Here is a 14,021-nt window from a genome sequence, read left to right as displayed (position 1 = left end):
AAGTAAAATATTGCTTTGTTCAGACAGTTAGTTAATTTCAAAAGCAATTAAATTCAACACCATTTTTTAACATTCAAAGAAATCCTGCCTTTTCAATGTATTGTTAATGAGAAAAGTCAACTTTTAGCTCTTGCTTTCACATCAACCATTCTGTACAGGTTTCTCATCATTGGCCTTTAACAAATCTTCAACCATCCTGGTGCCACAAATTTTGCCAATTAAGTTTCATAAATATGATCAAGCATAGCAATAATTACATCCGCCTTGTTCTGTAATTTGATTAGAGCAATGTTTTCCAAAAGTTAAGCATATAGAAGAGTGCAGAATAATTGCATCTATCACTTATATCTAATATTCTATCCAACTAGTTTTAATCTCTCATTTTCTCCTGCCAAAGGCCAAACAGATGCAAATATTCCTTAGCAGCTATAAAATAAAATCATTAAGATTGCTTGGGTTTTCAGCGATATTAACATGTTGTAGGGCAACTAAATGACACTTTGGTGCTGCAGAAACCTATAAAAAGACAGGTGTAAGCAAAATGGTTTTGATGCCAACCCTTTGCCGATATTATCACTTTGTTTTCTACAAACTATTGCTTAAGGCTAATGCTAATAACACTAATAATCCTGATAAAGGTTTAATAGTTTTCAGAAGGTTATAGCAAAGAATGGTTTCCTCTATTTTATATAATAAAGAAAGATAATAATTTCCTTCCATATTGTAATCTAATGTTCCTCAGGAAAATTAGAGTTCTTTTGCAAACCAAACTGAACATGCTTAAAAAGTGACGTATGTTTTACTTCAATATTCTTTGCTTGTTATTGATCTGCCTAAGGGTTGAACATCAGTGGATAAGCAGCACTTAAAAAAGTATGTGGATACAGCATTTGACAATTGCTTTGGATACTTACAAACATAAATGGCAAAAAGAGGCAATAATTCTACCTACCCATGAACTAGAATAATCAAAAATAAATTTATCTCCATATGCAAAGTAAATATAACTTGAAAGCATCATGCAGTCATAAATGAACAGTTGGTACGCACTGCCTTAATAACACATGATTGTTCCCTGACAGAGTACATGCTACCATTGAAACTTGGCAGTAATTCACAACAAAGTCACTGGCACGTTGCCACAATACTTCAGTTGCGTAAAGCTCCCCCTCAATTCATCCTTTTAAAAGTTGTTAACTCTTTGAAGTCAGTCCAATCATTAATACTAGAGGAGTAAAAATGGGTGCAATTAAGAATGGACTGGTCGTGTTAATGATCTCTTTTGCAATCTCATGAAGCAGCGGTTGATTAAATGGGCCTGGCTCTTGTCTTTGCACAGGAAGGGATGAGCATTCCTCAAAAGGTCAACTCCATTGCATAAATCAATAGATTCCAGAATGAATACGGAATTCAAAGTACCACCATCTATAGTGTCATCACAATCCAGTAGCTAATCTATATTATTATAAGATGCTAAAGTGATTGCAACATCTGTAGTCAATAATATGATTTCATTTGTGCATTAATTTAACATCTTTTGATGTTTGAAATAAATGCTGTAAGCTTGACTACAGTTCTACATTCATTCATATCAATTATATTTTCTATTACTAAACATGTAATCTTGTAAAGGCTTTTTCTCCCTTGGTCAGGAAAACAATCCAAGTTCTATTGCAAAACAAACTGAACATGGTTAAAAAGTGACTTATTTTGATGCATCATCCTCAAAAATAAAGACACTAAATTTATTCAGTGCTGTTGGTTTCCCTTCCAATGTTAACGTACAGAACAGCATATAAACTGGATAATCTCACAAACCTGCTGCACTAAGGGCAGGTTTTATCTCTGAAAGATTTAACAACATTGTGATGCTTCAGCACTTACACAAGCTAGGTCTCTTATTTTATCTTCTTGTGACAGCTTTCTTATATAATTGGTACAGTGGCTCAATGATTAGCACTGCTGCCTCACAGCACTAGAGACCCGGGTTCAATTCCCACGCTGGGCAACTGTCTGTGTGGAGTTTGCACATTCTCCCTGTGTCTGTGTGGGTTTCCTCCAGGTACTCTGGTTTCCTCGTGCAGGCCAGAAGAATTGGCCATGCTAAATTGTTCAGAGGGTTGGTGTGGACTTGTTGGGCCAAAGGGCCTGTTTCCACACTGTAAGCAATCTAAAATCAGTTTAATGGTTATGTTGACACTAGGATAATTTTGATGTGAGTACTGAATATGAAAACAGGATATCAAGAAGTTCTTATGATTGGATATTACTAGCTTTCCAAAAATATCAAATTAAGAGGCAAAAGATGAAGAGGAAATAAACGCAATAAGTATCACTAGAGAGACAAAGTACTAGGGAAATGAAAGGACTAAAGGCTTTTGAATCACTTGGACCTGATGGGTCACATCTTAAAATAATAAGGGAAGTAGCTATAGAGATAATAGATGCACTGCCAGTAATCTCCCAAGAATACTTAGATTCGGGAAAAGTTGCAGCAACCAGGAGGTCCACCAACCTCCATATACATCGTATCATCCATCATCAATTCTGCCACTTCCAAACGGACCCCACCACCAGGGATATATTTCCCTCCGCTCCCCTATCAGCGTTCCGAAAAGACCACTCCCTCCGTGACTCCCTCGTCAGGTCCAAACCCCCCACCAATCCAACCTCCACTCCCGGCACCTTCCCCTGCAACCGCAAGAAATGCAAAACTTGCACCCACACCTCCCCTCTTACTTCCCTCCAAGGCCCCAAGGGATCCTTCCATATCCACCACAAATTCACCTGCACCTCCACACATCATTTACTGCATCCACTGCACCCGATGTGGCCTCCTCTATATTGGGGAGACAGGCTGCCTACTTGCGGAACGTTTCAGAGAACACTTCTGGGACACCCGGACCAAACAACTCAACCACCCCGTGGCTCAACACTTCAACTCCCCCTCCCACTCCACCAAGGACATGCAGGTCCTTGGACTCCTCCATCGCCAGACCATAGCAACACGACACCTGGAGGAAGAGCGCGTCATCTTCCGCCTCGGTACCCTCTAACCACATGGGATGAACTCAGACTTCTCCAATTTCCTCATTTCCCCTCCCCCCACCTTTTCTCAGTTCCAACCCTCAAACTCAGCACCACCTTCCTAACCTGCAATCTTCTTCCTGACCTCTCTGCCCCCACCCCCACTCCGGCCTATCACCCTCACCTTATCACGCTCACCTTAACCTCCTTCCACCTATCACATTTCCAATGCTCCTCCCCCAAGTCCCTCCTCCCTACCTTTTATCTTAGCCTGCTTGGCACACTTTCCTCATTCCTGAAGAAGGGCTCAGACCCGAAACATCGATTCTCCTGCTCCTTGGACACTGCCTGACCTGCTGCTCTTTTCCAGCAACACATTTTCAGCTCTGATCTCCAGCATCTGCAGTCCTCACTTTCTCCCGATAGAGAAAGGGGAACCAACAGATGTAATATATTTGTTTTTTCAAGATGCATTCAGTAAGATACAACACATAAGGATTCTTAATAAATGATAAGAACCAAACATTTTGGGTAATATATTTGCATTGATAGAGGAATGGTTAACTATTAGAAGGAGAGCTAGGATAAGGGGGGCATTTTTAGGATAGCAATCTGTAACTAGTGGAGTGACACCAGGGATCTGTGCTGGGCTGTAATGTAAACAGTGTGATTTATATATATATGTGTGTGTGTGTGTGTATGTATATATATACACACACATGGATAATTTATTTTAAAATTTGGATTTTAAACTAGTGACATGAGGCTTCTATGAAGATGTTTAATAATTAACTTGTAAGTAGGTTGAGCCTGTACTCAATGGAATTGGCAAGAATGAGCAGTGACCTTTATAAAACATATACAATTGGTAGTGAGTATTGACATGTTAGACATTCTTTCTCCTTGTGGGAGAATCTATGAATGGGGGATTACCTTAGAGTGAAGAGTGAATCAGAATATGCTTCTGCTGTCTGAGTGTAGTGGATTGTTGGAATTCTTTACTACTAAGGGCTATTGGGGGAGGCGGGGGGCGGGGGGGTGTCATTAATTATTTCAAGACTGTGATTGACAGATTTTTAGTCAGTAAGGGATCAAGCACAGTGGGTGGCATGGTGGCACAGTGGTTAGCACTGATGCCTCACAGCACTAGAGACCTGTGTTCAATTCCTGCCTCAGGAAACTGTCTGTGTGGAGTTTGCACATTCTCCCCGTGTCTGTGTGGGTTTCCTCTGGGTGGTCCGGTTTCCTCCCACAGTCCAAAAAATGTGCAGGTTAGGTGAATTGGCCATGCTAAATTGCCTGTAGTGTTAGGTGAAGGGGTAAATGTAGGGGAATGGGTCTGTGTGGGTTGCTCTTCGGAGGGTCGGTGTGGACTTGATGGGCCGAAGGGCCTGTTTCCACACTGTAAGTAATCTAATCTCAGTCTTAAAAGCATTATGGGGAAAGGCCGGAAAATGGAGTTGAGGTTCATCAGATCATCAATGATCTCCATGAATGATGGAGCAGACCTAATGGCCTACTTTTGCTTGTATGTCTTATGGTCTCCTGATTTGAACTGAAACAGCTTGAGTATTAAAGTTCAAATTTTCTGATCTGTCTTACCCAGAAATAGCTTGCAGGACATTTGTATGATGACATGATTGGATGAAAGATTTGAGATGAATGACAATACATTTTCCAAACGACTGAACTGACAAAATTGATATGCTAAAGACTTCCACCCCTTTCTGTCTTGAGTTAATTCAGTATAGTGAGAGCAGAAAATGTTCACTACATTTGTCTTTTGAACTGTTGGACTGAGAGAGGAAAAATTGGTTTGGAGCACTTTCACCTGATTGGTTTGCTTTACAAGATTTAATCGATGTCTAAAAAACTAGGTTAGGATGTTCTCCCATCATCAAACAGCTTACCAACAATTGAATTCACATTTCAAAAGATAATTCAGATGGAAACCTTCCAATATACATGGAAACAGATCAGAGCAAGTCATAACCCTTTTGAATGAGGGAAAGTGGTTTATACAAAAGGGAAATAAGTGAACATTTGATTGAAATACTGTACCTGTCTTTCAACAAGAGCTTCTCTGTTATCACAGTCAAATCATTGCCCTTGTTTACTACTCTGTTAGAATTTATATTTGTACATGCACATCTCTTCTAAAACTACAGGGACCTGTACCTTACATAAATTAACTCTAATATTATCTCCCAGCTAATATTGTGTAGACTTCTGTGTATTCACAAAATGCTGCTCTACTGATTACAGGATATTAAACTGCCCCCAAAGTGTCAAAGTTGAGTGAGAGCCAAAGTGAGATAAGTGTTACCATGTTGAACATTCTTTTACATTTGGCCCTCATAGATCATTTCAACATCTAGTTTTAATGTCACAAATGGAGCCAATACTGACTGATGTCTGCAGTTATTTTCTGACCTTTTGATTTAAAGCTTCTGCTTGCACCTTATCTAACAGCCCTCCACTGACCCCATAGAACACTCTGCTGGCTTAAGCCATGTACCTTGATTTACTGCATCTCTTCATGTGAGAGCTGGTGAATCTGTTTGTGGTTGGGTTGGGGATAAACTTTTGGAAGAGTAAGTACTGTTTTAACAGTATAACAAGAATGGTTTTCTGCTCCAATTTTGATTGCCATGGGGAGATTAATATTTCCAGATTGTATTTTACTAACTAACCTGGATTTGTAACCTGTTTTAAGACCTCTCCATAGTGATTACACGTTTTGCAGGGTATGGGGTATACATTGTGATGGGTATGATATCACATTTATGTGGGACAAGCTGGATGGATCTGTCAGTCTTTAACTATCCATCATTGCTTGTATTTTTAATCTTTAGTTGTGTTAATGGGTATAGATCATTAGCTGGTTTTACTGATTTTCCCTTCTGGGTGACCTCTGTCTTTCCTACAAATGACCACAAACCTTTGCTCACAACAACAGCTCAATATGTATCGGTAATATAAGAACATAAGAAATAGGAGCAGGAGTAGACCATCTTGCCCTTCGAGCTTGCTCTGCCATTCAATAAGATCATGGACTCAGCTCCACACCATAACCCTTACCCACCCTCACACCATAACCCTTAGTTCCTCTACTGTTCAAAAAGATATCTATCTGTTTTAAAAATATTCAATGCGGAAGACTCAACTACTTCACTGTGCATGGAATTTCACAGATACATAACCCTCTGAGTGAAGAAATTCCTATGTGGATCAAGCTAATTATAGTATGAAAACTGACATAGCAGCATAGGAAAAGGGAGACTGCACTGGAAAGTTTATTATATTGTCAAACATTTACAGTTCCTTTAACAGAAATGAAACACTTTTGTCATATCAGAGGCAATCAAGAAGAACAAACCAATGAAAATAGAAATGAAGGCTGCTTCCCTTTATGAGACCAAGGGTGGAGGTGGGACAGTGACTGAGTCATCAACTCCACTCCTGAGAAAACATGGCTGATAATGCACCAAAGGGCTTATCAAGTGCTGATCAGAGAGTGTTGCTAAGTGCCTTGATAGTGGTATACCAGCTCTGCTAACCAGAGGCCTGCAGGGTCTCAGCCCAAAGGCTGTTGGTCAAGGTCTACTCCTTTGGAGATCCAATGCAAGAAAGTGAATCTTGTTCTTTTGTTTCTTAAGGGGTAGTGTGGAGGCACGGGCAAAAGGGTAGCCTTTAAAAATCTTCCAACAGCCCTCGTTTCGTGCCATCTAATAGACCCCGCTTTAGGGCAATTGGAGACATCCCTTCTCACCAAGAGGGCGGATCCTTCTCATGCCTCAGACGAGAGACCACTACTTTTCCCATCTGCCGGGAAGGCAACTTATTAGGAGGTGTTGTGTGAGGCTGTGAAGTAGCATTGTTGATCACATGGGAGGGGAAATCGCAGTCCTTGAAATAGGAGGCCATCTGGGATTTTCTGGAGTGGAATTGCTCCTCCAACAATCCCTTCAGCACATCTCCTCCACTTCCCATACTTCTGCCCTTGAACCCCATCCCTCCAATCGCAACAAGGATAGATCACCACTGCTCCTCACCTTCCACAGCACTAATCTCTGGTTACAGCGCATTACCCTCCATCATTTCTGTTACCTACAATCAGACTCCATCACAAGAGATATATTTCCCTCGCCATTCCTATCTGTGTTCAGCAGAGACCATTCCCTCCATGACTCCCTCGTTAGGTCCACACTCACCCCATCAACCCACCCTCCACACGTGGCCCCTTCCCTTGCCGCTGCAAGAGGTGTAAAACCTGCCCCATCATCTCCATCCAAGGTTCCAAAGGATGTTTTCACATCCAGCAGAGATTTTCCCGCACATCCACCCACCTCATCTTCTGTGTCAGTCGCTCTCGATATGGTCTCCTCTACATCTTGGAGACAGGATCCCAACTTGCAGAATGTTTCAGGGAACATCTCTGGGATATATGCACCAAACAACCCACCATCTTGTGTGGCCGACCACTTCAACTCCCCTCCTATTCCACCAAGGTTTTGCAAGTCCTGGGCTTCCTCCATCGCCAAATCCAAGACACACAATGACTGGAGGAAGAATGCAACATTTTCCACCTTGGGACCCTTCAATCACACGGCATCAACATCGACTTCACTAGTTTTCAAATCTCTCCTCCCCCCCAAAATCCCAGATTCAACCCTCCAACTCGGCACTGCTCTCTTGACCTGTCCTACCTGCCCATCTTCCTTCCCGCCTATCGATTACATCCTGCCCACAAACCTATCACAGTCACCCCACATCTGCATGGACCCATCACCTTTACAGCTACCTTCCCCACAGCCCCACCTACCATTCATCTCTCAGCTCCTTGCCCCCACATTCCTGATGAAGGGCTTATGTCCGAAACGACAACTCTCCTGGATGCTGCCTGTCTGCTGTGCTTTTCCAGCACTTTTCTCAGAAACATTCTCTGAACTGCCTCCATTTCGATGCTGACTGTCCAGCATCTGCAGACCTCACTTTCTCCCAGTCTCTTCAATGTCTCATACGTTAGTCCCACTATTCCAAGTATTAGTCTAGTGCCTTTCCCTCTATGGCAATTATATCCTTCCTTTGGTAAGGAGACCAAAACAGTAGTGATAATCCATGTGCGGTCTCACCAAGGTTTTACACAATTGTAGCAAAATCTCTTTTATCTTATACTGACTATAAAAATGTAGTACCACATTAGAATTGACCAGCATTATCTGAAATTATGATGAAATAGACTTCCTCTGTGTTCTTCATAATAATGCTTTTGAAATATATCAAGACACCGAGTAAAATTAGTCTACGCCATTGAGTGAAACTGGTTCATAGTTAATCAGCAGATAATTTTCATTCATCTTCTCACTGAAGTTCAGAGAACAATAATTCAACTTTTTTTTGAGGACTGTTTTCTTATCTCACTGTTGTTTTTACTTGATTGAAGTTAAATATTTTCTGAGTCAACGGGAAATAAAAACCATGTGATACAAATTTGCTCCGGGTTGCAACAAACCTGATTTGTGCTGCTGGTGTAAGTCAATGTTACATCTGCTATCTTTAACAAAAAAGATTCATTACACATCCAAACCTCAACATTGTTAGGATCACAGGAGCCTCATTGTTTGTAACTTTGGACTCTCAGAATTTGTACATTTGCTAATAGATAATGATGGTGCTGCATTTTCGATTTAGTTGCCAATGTGTGGGAAGGAAAATTGCTGAAGGTCACTAAAGTGTCACCAGCTGCCCTTCTGGAAAACCTTTTCATTTTCCGTGGTTTTGGCACCAAATTCCTCCCCTGAAATAAGCTGTCGCACTTAGAGGAGTCTTGTGTCCGGTATTGGTGTTCCTGATGCCATTTCACCCTCACTCCCAGCTCCGGGAAGGTCAGATTTAACCTGATGTGGAGTCCTCCCTCCATTAGCAACTCTACTGGAGCGATCACTGTAGTTGCGTGAGGTGTGGTCCAATAATCAAATAGGAACTATCATTGTAATGCTCAGCACAGACTCTGCTGCCTGAAGGGCTGGAGACATGTCCCTGAATGAATAGTATCTTTGCTGCCCAGGCTAAAGTTCAGGAACTGTGCCATACAACTCTGGTCTGACAATGCTTGCTAAGTGCACAATGGGCCTTTAAAGATGGTGCAGAGATGCCAATGCTCAGATAGCTGCTGAGTGGTGAGTTATTCTGAGAGTGGCACACAGTAAATTGACCAGAATTGGAATGACTGACGCAATAGAATGGGGTAGGTAGTTAATAGGCAGAGTTTGATAAGATATGGTGAGAAATCTTGCTGGGCTTCATGGCAGCAGTCTTTCAAAGTACTTGTGGCATCTTGGACATAACCAAAAAAGGACTGCAGACCTCAGCTCCCAGTAACCTGGCAAGCCTCTTGTAGTCAAATTTCTAGTAGGTTGGTTCTCACTTGAACTCAAGTTGTAACAGGCTGGAGAAACTCTTCTCACACTTTACAGCCATTAGTATTAACATTCTTGGCTGCTTCGATGACTTGTATCTGTTTCAATAATTTTCTATTGGAATTCTGCAGTTAAAATCAGTTAAATAAAAATGGCTATCTTATCATGTGATCTGTTACAAGTCCAAAGATATTTTCCAAATTAAGTGGTATATTATATACCCTGCGTCTTTTATTTCACATCTTGAGAATTTGAGACAACCAGTATCCATGCATTTGAATGAGCCACTCAATTGGGTGTACACTATTGAATTTATTCTAGAAAAGGGCATTTAGTCAACATCAGTCTGAAATATCCAGTGCTGTACTCTCAGGACAGGGGAGTGGTTTCAACCACAAATAGAGTCAGGTCATTCTCTGGCAGCCATCTTTTTGCACACTTTTGTGGTCATTTCAAAAACATAAAAGCTAGCTTTCAGTTCAGTACTGAGGAAGTTACATATCACAGTTTCATGATAATTAAAAACTGTGTCACAGGCAATGAGGACTGAGGAACAGATCCACCTCCAGCTTCAGAAGATCTGCTTGGGGATGACTGCGAAGCCATTGAGGAAAATGTCAATTGAGGATGTAGCTAGAGATGTATTGGATAACTGAGGACTGAGATGATGGCAAAGTGCATCGGAAAAGTAGTCAGTTCTGGATAATGTTGAAGTTCTTAAGAGAGTCATTGAAGCTTGGAAGAATTGTTGTGGTGGATGTGAAATTGTTCAACCTCAGTGATAAAGATATGGATCAGGAGGAAGTGATAAGATGAGGCTGGAGTGAGAAAAACTTTTCACAAGGTGATGGCTGAGGGATATAAGACTACACATTAAAGAGTAGATCCAGCCTAGTATTAAATTTCAACCTCAACCTTTTGATGATTTAACTCATGTCCTAAGGGCGCAGATTAATGACAATCATGGATGTTGACTCCTCCGTTGACCACCTATGTTGTCTTTCCAGTGAGTTAATAAGAAACAGTACCTTTACATAATTTTTACTTGTAGACAACGTATAACCAATACAAACAAATGCCTCATTGGTGGTAAACTGCACATTGGGCTATAAACGTAAATCCATAACTCAGTTTCAATCAGCTAATAATATGAGAACAGTTTTATTGATTCATGAGAACAGCAGGTTGCCTATAGCTGTGATACAAGTGCAACTGCAAGTGAGATTTCAGGTTAACTGGAATGAAAGGTTATACTGATGACCCGAGTCCCCACAGACAAACAGTGAGGAAAGATGTGGGGAAAAAAAGAGGAAAAAGGAAGTGACTAGATGGAAGAAAAGAAAGCTTCACAGAAGTAAAAGAAATCAGTCAACTCTGGGCCACTGTGCCAGCTGTGGAAGGGAATATCATTCGTGAATTAGCCAGTCCAGCCACAACAGACAATTATCAAATACAGAAGTGACATGCACCCTGTGTGTTACAGGATGATACATGGCTTCAAGAAGGCATATCTTAAATCACTGTGTGACTGGTATACTTATATCTAAGAAGTGAAACTTCATATCCTGGGTGCAGTCCAAGAAGACATATTCTATCATAATTATCACTTGTTTACAAATTACTGAATTCAATAACACGTCTATGATCACACAATTCTCAGACAATATAGGAATTATAAATGTCCCACTTGAAACTGTTATTAAGGATGTTACAGCAGGGAACTTAGAAATCTTAGTGTAATCAGGTAGAATCAACAAGGTGTTGGAAAAGGGAAATTGCACTTGACTAATTTTTGAGACGTGAAGTAACAAACAATGTGAACAAAGAGGTACCTGTGGATGTGGTGTACTTGGATTTCCTGAGGGCATTTCAGACTGTAGACCACATCAAAGATTAGCAAACAAAACAAAAGCCCATGTTGTAGCAGGTGTTGTATGGGCATGCCAGCACACTACACTGTATGAGCAGCTGCTCAGGATGAAAGTTGTTGCTACCATTCTGTGTAACCAAAGGAAACTACAGAGACTAGTCTAATGTGGGAGAGGGAAACCACACTTCCCGGTCTAACTTAAATACACTCTAGTTGTCAAAAGATATAGTTTGTTGCATGTAAGCAACTACTTACAGAGACTTTGAGAAATACCTGATGTTCGGTCTTACTCCTTAGAAATTCCATTCTGGTCTGCCCGCAGGTCCGTATGACTTGGGTGATGCTTATGACATTCGTTAGTATTAACTATTTTGGACACGTCCAGACCTATAATCAACAGGGGACAATATTTTAGCAGGTTTGAGGATTGGTTAAGTAACAAGAAACAGAAATCAGGTATAAAAGTGAAATTTTTAGGTTGACAAGATGTATTGATTACCACAGGAATCAGTGCTGGGTCTTCAACCATTTATAAGCCAAGTTGATGATTTTGATGAAGGGACTGAATAAATGGTTGCTAAGCTTGCTGGTAACAAAGATAGTCTGCAAAAGGACATCAACAGGTTAAGTAAATGACGATGGAGGAAGATGTGAATTTGTCTGTTCGGCAAGAAGAATAGAAAAGCACTATCATTTTAAATGGAGAGAGATTGCAAAACTTTAATGTACAGAGGGACCTGCATGTGTGGGTATATGAACCACACAATGTTAGGGTGGAGGTACAGTGAATGGTTAGGAAGCAAATGGAATGTTGTCATTTATTGAGAGGGGAATGGAATATATAAATAGTGAAGTTGTGTTGCATTGTACAGACCTTTGTGAGACTACATCTAGAGTTGTGTGTGCAGTTTTGGTCTCATTTTTAAAAAAAATGAGATTATTGCATTAGAAGTAAGGTCAGGAAGGTTCATTTGACTGATCTCGGAGATGAAGATGTTACCTTATGGGAAATGGTACACACGTTGGACCTGTATCCTTTGAAGTTCAGAAGAATAAGAAGTGATCTTATTGAAACACATAGGATCCTTAATAGATCTGACAGGGGAGATGCTGAAAGGATGTTTCCCCTTGTGGAACAGTCTAGATGCATATGACAATGATTAAAAATAACTCCCATTTAAAATAAAGATGAGAAAATTATTTCTTGAAAAGAACCGAAAGTATGTGGAATTCTCTTCAGAGGAGAACAACAGATATTGGGTCATTACTAACAAGGAACCTAAAGATTGTTAGGATCAGCAGCAAAGTGAAGTTAAGGCCACAGTCAAATTGGCCATGACTTTCTCAAAGGGAGGGCTGAATGGCCTACTTCTTCTAATTTGTATCCTTTTTGAAAAACACGCGATTTTGCGTTAGAAGATAGAATAATTATAGAATCCCTACATGTGGAATCAGGCCTTTTGGCCCAACAAGTCCACACGGACCCTCTGAAGAGTAACCCACCCAGACCCATTCCCCTACTGCTCTCAATTTACCCTGGACTAATACGCCTAAACTACACATCCCTGAATACTATGGGCAATTTTAGCATAGTCAATTCATCTAACCTGCACATCTTTGGACTGTGGGAGGAAACCGGAGCACCTGGAGGAAACCCACGCAGACACAGGGAGGATGTGCAAACTCCACACACACAGTCATCCGAGGCTAGAATTGCACCCGGATCCCTGGTGCTGTGAGACAACAGTGCTAACCACTGAGTGTTACTCACTCAAAGGCTTTAATACTTGCCTAACTTGGGAAAGCCATCTATTTAAGGTAAAATCACATATCTTTCACAAAACTGATTCTCCAACGTTAACTTTGAGTCCTTGGAATATTCCCTTTTCCAGGACTCAGTGGGGCCACTCTCTAGTAGCAAAAGATGCACTTGCTATCTCATATTTTCCTTTTGCATTGAATTTCCAGACTAACTTTGACAGGATTAATATTCATGATTAATTCCAGGAAAACATTAACCAAAATTTTATTCAGCCAGTTTGACAGTGAATTAAACAGCTTGCCTCAAACACTGGAACAGTATTTGACTTCCACGCTTATTGAAATTGCTGCATTTTATGCCAAACAGCAGTTGCATAGTTGCTACCCAAAACTAAGGCATGACCAGAGTGATGACATCTTTCTTGTGAAAGTTCTCTGTGTTTTACAAATATCTTTTTTTGAACAGATGACAATCCTGTGATTCTTTTGCCTCCGGAGATCCACAAATATCATTAAGTGTAATGGTTTGTAAAAAAAACACACCTGTTGACACCTGGATATTTTATTTAACACATCAAATAACTGTTCTTTGCCAGGTACAATATCAAAGAATTTTTTTCATTATTATTCTAGGCAGTCTGCAGTGATTGAGTCTGAGTCAATGAATTCGGGCTCTATGGCATCACTGATGCCAACACAAAGGAAGCCTGGAAGGAATAAGATGGTAAGCTTGACTTGAGCCTCATACCTGGTGCCCCATGGTGGGAAGATGGCAAATGTAGGCATACCATGCTTGTGCTAATACCGTGAAGAAAGGTTTAATGATAAATGAGCTGTTCAGGCCAATTTGAAGCAATCTTTCCAAAATGGTCTGTTCAGGTCGACTGAGCGACTGCTCCGGTCACCCTCGATTGAACGCGTTCAACTTCATTAGGTCACAC

The 14,021-nt window shown here is 40.8% G+C and overlaps 1 long non-coding RNA gene across 1 annotated transcript in view; it reads right to left on the bottom strand.

Moving 5' to 3' along the window:
* The window catches only part of LOC140495670 (uncharacterized), a 328,864-nt gene that overhangs the window by 269,419 nt on the left and 45,424 nt on the right, over positions 1-14,021 (bottom strand). The window contains exon 3 of the long non-coding RNA XR_011964070.1: positions 11,593-11,706. This is a non-coding gene — a long non-coding RNA (uncharacterized lncRNA). The remainder of the gene's footprint in view (positions 1-11,592; positions 11,707-14,021) is intronic.

Source organism: Chiloscyllium punctatum, chromosome 25 (assembly GCF_047496795.1).
Source record: "Chiloscyllium punctatum isolate Juve2018m chromosome 25, sChiPun1.3, whole genome shotgun sequence".
Lineage (NCBI taxonomy): Eukaryota > Metazoa > Chordata > Chondrichthyes > Orectolobiformes > Hemiscylliidae > Chiloscyllium > Chiloscyllium punctatum.
Note: the sequence above shows the minus strand (reverse complement) of the source record. Positions and strands in the feature narration are given on the sequence as shown.